This window comes from Clinocottus analis, unplaced genomic scaffold, assembly GCF_023055335.1.
Source record: "Clinocottus analis isolate CAN_PGR_092001 unplaced genomic scaffold, fCliAna1.0.p SCAF_5, whole genome shotgun sequence".
Taxonomy (NCBI): Eukaryota; Metazoa; Chordata; class Actinopteri; order Perciformes; family Cottidae; genus Clinocottus; species Clinocottus analis.
In genome coordinates, this window is record NW_027176207.1 from 12,174,351 (window position 1) to 12,181,039 (window position 6,689).

Genomic DNA, 6,689 nt, shown 5'->3' on the forward strand with positions numbered 1-6,689 from the left:
ATATTATGCTAATGAGTGCATGCTCCTAATAACAGACTAATAACTTCTATTTTATACATTTCTGTTCTGCAAGTGGTGAATCTAATGTGATCCGTAATGTTCTAAGAGGTATATGGACTATCCTATCCTTGTTTCTCTCTTAGGGACTGTTTGAAAACTGGAGGGGACATGAGGTCAAAGAAGAACTTTTACGAATAGGAAAAGTCTGAATTCTGAAGGTGAGCAGAGGAGGCTCTTTAAGATTATATCTATTGGGTATAAAGAATGCTTTTGTTTGGATATTTAACTCGGTTTTTGAAACTGCAACCAGCCCGGCACGATGTGGGACAGTCAGACATATGAGCAGGCTGTTCATGATGGAGAATACAAATGTTTGAGGGGATTTCAATCGTCAACATTGGGGGATTTCGTAATACTTTTTTTCAGTGCTGCACAGAATTTGATTTTAGTGAAAAGAAAAAGCTAACCTAAAAGGATTTTAGCAGAGCCTTTAAAGTCAAGCAAGGTAGGACGAGTAATGCACAACTTCTTTTAAAATGTAAGTGTGAGTGGGTTTATGTTTTCAGAATCATGTGAACACATGTAAGACCATACGAACTGTATGAGCGCATTGCGTCTCGCTGGGATACACTTATCTGCAGACACAAATTGACACATGCGCACACACACACACACACACACACACACACACACACACACACACAAACACACACACACACACTCTGCGCGCCTTTGTTGTCGGTCCAGCAGCACATGTGGCTATTACAGGGGACATTTGTCTTTGGCACTTTGCTTTATTCCTCTCCTCCCCCACTGGAGAGTAGACAGGTTTTATAGCTCTCTGGTCCCAGGGGAACCCAACGACACACACACACACACACACACACACACACACACACACACACATACATTCCTCCTTTCATCCACATACACACATACATCGGCAGAGACGTGAGAATTCCAGCACACGAACATAGAAGCATAAGAGATGAAAGAGATGGAGGTAACACAAATGGACAGACTGACGACACGTGTGTAACTATAATATATGACTCCTAGGTGTTAGCACATGACATAATTAGATTTAGTGCAGGATTTACATTAAAATGCACTGTAGCAGTTATCTTTAAAGATGAAACTCCAATCCTCTAATACAATACATGCTGTGTTTTAGAAAGCATATAATTCATCTCTAATGACATCATCCTTGCACATCCTTGTACACTTTCATTGATTGTGTTAAGTCTGTGTGTGTGTTAGGTGTGTGTGTACAGAAATGGGGATACATTTAGGACTTTTACACATTCAAAAATACACTAGCAAATGCTGTAAACGTAACCCCAATCATTCTCTTGTTCATTTGGAGGAAAAATGTATAGTATTCCTTTTTCCTTGTACTTTGGTTTCTATTCATACACAATCATCTAGCAGGATAAAGCTTAGTGAGTAAGTCTATTCAGAAATAAGCTAAGCTTTAGTCATCCATTCCTTCTCCTCCCAGCTCTGTCAGCGACACAACACAGACAGAAATAGCACTGAAATAAGCTAAGAGCTCTGTTTTCACAGAAGACAAAAATGTGGTGATTCACCAAACTGTAAAGTGTTTGTATGTGTGAACCTAGCAACAACTCACAATGTGCCGCAGAGGGATCCCCATCACAGCAAACAGTGAAGCACAACTGGAAGTATCCAGAAGTATCATCCTCCAGTTGCTTGGCACTTTGTGTATGTGCATGAAAAAAGCAACAACAGAGCTGCTCCTTTTTAAAAAATAATCTTTTGCTTGTCTGACTACAGCACAATATATAGTAGCTCCCAGCTATATTCAATTAAGATTTGTCCCTTTAGTTATTCCCATCTGTTTTATTGGTTTCTCCAAAAATATTGTCATGTCTGTCTCTCTTCTTCGTCTCTTCTCTCTCCTTCCATCTTCTCTTCCACCCTAATAATGCACAGTTAATGAGGGCAGGGCAAAGTGATCAATCCCATTTTAGACGGCACATCAGCAGACTACCTCTTCTCAAATAATCCCTCGTCTCTCCCCCACTCCACGCCTTTGTGCACCCCAGGGGAAGCCATTCTATATCGCACGGGGAACAGTAACAGGATTTCTGTGGGAGCTCGGGTCAAAGTGGGTGGCCATACCTAACTGAATGAAGAGAATGACAAAATCAGATTATCTGCAATAAAAGATGATTTATATCGGCATTGCACGCGGGCATGCAGTATTTGCAACATTGCATAACATTATCTAAAAATCAAAATATGCCAATAATAGAGTCCATAAGCCAGAGCAAAATAACATCCATCCATTAAAGCATGTTCACACTTAGTTCTCTTAGTTATCTCTCCAGCTGTGTGAAAAACAAACTGCATTTTACTAGAAAAGAACGACTCACAAAGAACATTTAAAACTCAATTAAAGGCATCACTTTCCAAATCAAAACTCATTTTGAACTTGCACAAATGTGCATGCAAAGTTACATATACAGTATGAAAAGCACCTATATACACACACACACACACACGCACACACACACACACACACACACACACACACAGTCTGAAAGGGACTATTACTGCTGCAGGCGCAGAGACAAAGAGGCAGCTTCACACCGGGAGAAAATGTGGCTTACTGATGAAAAATCTCCTTAATTATTATTTTTTAGGTTTTGCTTTTGGCAAGTGCTGGGTATGAATCTCCACTGAATCAGACATGCTCCTGCTTTTCCTGTCTGGTTTTGCTGTGCTATTTGCTGCCCGTATGGACTGCAGCTGAGATGGATAAAGCAAAGACAAATGTGCAGGAAATGAACAGAGAAATGACAAGGGGAATCAGATGAGAGGAGAACAAAAAGGAAAGGGGAGCCGGTGAAGAGATTAGCATGATTAGAAAAACACTGACTGCTAGAGCCTGGAGGAGAGAATTAGGAGAGGGAGGCAGACATGAGACTTGTGTTTATTGGTTCATTGAGCCCTGCAGTTAAAACATAGAGCCAGACGGGGATGGAGAGGAGAGGAGAAAAAGGGTGTCCGTCCAGACTAGTTGCTGGTTGCACCGCATTGTTATTAGCAAAGCCCCTCCACCCACTACCCTTACTCGTGTCGCAGAGAAAAATGTTAACTCTTGCATGGCTGGCGCGTGAAACTGCATGAGGGGACAAAGAGGAGAGGAAAGGAGTACACTTCAAATGCAAAGCAGTTGCAGACAAAGAATTCAACGACAGTAGAATTCCCTGTGGGACCGCAGGGAAGTTGGCAAATGCTTACACACAGACACGCACACACGCACACACACACACACACACACACACACACACACACACACACAGAGAGAGAGAGAGAGAGAGAGAGAGAGAGAGAGAGAGAGAGAGAGAGAGAGAGAAGAGAGAGAGAGAGAGAGAGAGAGAGAGAGAGAGAGAGAGAGAGAGAGAGAGAGAAGAGAGAGAGAGAGAGAGAGAGAGAGAGAGAGAGAGAGAGAGAGAGAGAGAGAGAGAGAGAACTAGTCAGACACAACGCTGGCAAGGTGAAGCAACCCAGACAAAGAAAAGAGAAAAGCTGAGTGCAACTTAGACGGGCTGAGTCACTGGTGTTTATTTTAGGGAAATTTGATGATAGAAATAAATGAAGCTGCAGAGAGTGTGGGGGCGGGGGGGGGGGGGCGAGGGGGGATTCTAGTTTGTGTTGCAATGTGTGAGTGTGTGTATGCATGTGTAATGTGGCAAACCCCAGGGGCGAGGGGGAGGGAAAATTGGCAAAGGATCAGTGAGAGGTGAGCAAAGAATGGTGTGAGGTTTCTTTTGGGGTGGTGATGGTGTGCAAAAGCAAACCATGTTATGGTAATGCTTTGAAGCGGTTGTGTGGGGTGTCACAAAAAGACTGTTTACAAACATTGGACAAAGGAAGGTGAGCGAGTACTGGATGGCAAAGAAGTCCTGTGGAATGATGCTCAGTTTGAGGATTCAAATATGCTGCTGTCCTGACAGAGAGGTTTATTTCTAAATGTTTGTACAGTCTGGAGAAGTAGCATAAAACATTAATGATCCTGCGTGTTGCTTTTAACAGTCAAGTTAAGAATAGCACTTGCCGCTCTGTCCTCACTAAAATTGTCCTGTACAGACTCTATTTAGCTTCATTCACAGCGTAGCATTCATTTGCTTCATTAGGGTTGTGGCTTGTTGACTAATTGTAATGCAGAAATATTGTGAAACTGTAAAACGGAGCGCTTCACTGAAACAGATTGCACACATTTAAAAACGGAAGCACATGCACACAAGTGAACAAGGTATTTCATGTTGACTCCAGGACAGGGGACTGTGTGTGTGTGTGTGTGTGTGTGTGTGTGTGTGTGTGTGTGTGTGTGTGTGTGTGTGTGTGTGTGTGTGTCATCAGTGGAGGCGTGTCTTTGTGTTCACCCTCTGATGTCCTGCCTGTGACTGCAGGGGAGGAGCTACAACAAGCTCATTGCCACCTTCCAGACAAAGACACTGTGAATTGTAGAGTATGTGTTTGCATGTGTGTTGACACTTCATTCACACCCACGCACACACACACGTATCATCCTCATACTGAGCAAAGAGAAGCTTCCAATTTGTTTAATTATAAGTCACAAGCCAGGCCAGGGAAATAGCTGCAGCCTCCTCCTCTTTCTGCCATTCCCTCTTGTCTCCACACACATTTAGTTACTTTTAACAAACACAAATGTTCACATTATTATTCTACAATGTGCAGGCCCCAATGGCATCAACTAGCACAATGCTTTCATTGAAATAAAAGTGCATAAAAAAACTTGAAAGGCATACTGACATATTTCTCCACCTCTTTCTCCTTCACTTCACTTATCATTTCAATTTTCTCCATCTCTCCTCCTCCTCTTCTTCCTCCTCTGTCCTGTCCTATAAAATGACCTTGAAGGTCGCAACCGTGCGCAACACTCAAGGGCTTTGTGACAAACTGTCTTACCTGCACAAGCACACACACACATATAGAAACACCTGAGCCCGAGGACAACAACAAAACACAAACACACACTACTGCGAGTGGTTTTCCTGGCAGAGATCAGCTGAATTGATCGCTGTTCAGACACTGCAGAGGTCAGATGTAATGAATCAATCACGCATGCATCAGCATCTAGTACAGCAGCTCCAGCCCAGGACACAGGCTGTGCTGCCCTTTGATGGACAAGATGGACTGGAAGTCCCATAGAGTAAAGGACTCAATATTGGGGTCAATAATGGCAATCAGACAATACCAATGAAAACAAAAAGATGCACTTCTCAAACATATGCACATAAGTAAAATTGATTGACCACGTGTCGGGGCAGCGCAGCCAAATGCTAGCCGGTGCGATCACAGTTGCAAAGTAGACTTGGAAACCTCAAGCAGACAACTCAATCAGAACAAGAGACCGAGTGTAAAAGACATGACCTCAATCTGCCCAACTTTGCTTGATTCATCCCTCCCTGCCTTTAAGTAGCCTAAAGGTGAAGCTGAGCATAAAGGGAATTATTGAGAAAGTAAAGCATATACAAACACGAGTTAGACGATGCTAAAGAATAAGAGGTGAGAACTTTAAGTATGCGGGAGCCTTTAATGGTAAATGACGGTGCCGAGAAAAGGCAATGTTTTATTAAATTGAATACTTCTATCTTTGCAAAAATGTGCAAAAATATGTTCTTGGTGGTGTGATTAGTCTGAGAAGAGATTATAATTCAACTGAACGTCCTTCACATACTGTACATACTTCTTCCAAAACCACTTCCATTGAATTGTTTAAGTCTGAGTCAGCATAACAACTAAAAAATACCAAAACACAACTATAAAACAACTAGCATATTGTCCTGTCATTTAAAGTGGGGTGGGGCTTATAATATAGGTTTCTTTAACTTAATGTCAGAATATATTACAGAAGTATTTCACAACGGTAATACATACAAATACTACATCATAATTCTTATGAAGAGGAATACAAACGTCTTCCTTTGTCACCTCTCAGTACAGTGGATCATAGCTGGAGTCCGGGCTAAAGCCACGATAATCTATGTCTGATCATTAGCATCACCCAGAGACGCGACCTGCTCCATCAATCACACCGAGATGCTCTTCTTCCCAGTCTGACTCTCTCTCTCTCTCTCTCTCTCTCTCTCTCTCTCTCTCTCTCTCTCTCTCTCTCTCTCTCTCCAACCACGCGGTATCTCCTTTAGCCCACTGCTCCACTTACACTTGGCTACGATCTGCGGGTCAACACAATTCTATATAATTTTTAAACAGGCTAAACTGTAATAAGCTGCATTGCATCAAGCACTAAGACCCGAGTCCGACAGGCAAAATACGTGCGACACTTCTTCAAGAAACCAACGCGGGACTCAGAGGCATCGTCGCAAAAAGATACCCGCGAGTTTGTATTTTATTTTTTATTTGTAAGGTCCGTGACTTACCTTCTGGTTTGTGACCAATTTAAGAAAAGCCGCTCAAATGCAGTTCGTTGCGCAGTGAAATACAAGCATGTCTTTCCTCACACACTCTCTTTCTCTCTCTCTGACTCGCAGTGCAAGGAGAGAGGGAGATGCTGCAGACAGGAGGAGTAGCGGTGCTGATGCTGCAGCCGACACCTGGCAGAGAGCACCCTTATGCTCAGGCGCCGCAGCGCTCTCTCTCTCTCTCTCTCTCTCTCTCTCTCTCTCTCTCTC

General features: G+C 42.9%; 1 protein-coding gene across 1 annotated transcript in view; it reads right to left on the minus strand.

The window, feature by feature from the left end:
• Window positions 1–6,573, minus strand: part of mtus2a (microtubule associated tumor suppressor candidate 2a) — a 42,740-nt gene extending 36,167 nt beyond the window's left edge. Inside the window, exon 1 of the mRNA XM_068600880.1 lies at window positions 6,438–6,573. The gene's annotated coding sequence lies outside the window, so the exon portion shown is untranslated. The remainder of the gene's footprint in view (window positions 1–6,437) is intronic.
• Window positions 6,574–6,689: the final 116 nt, after the last annotated feature.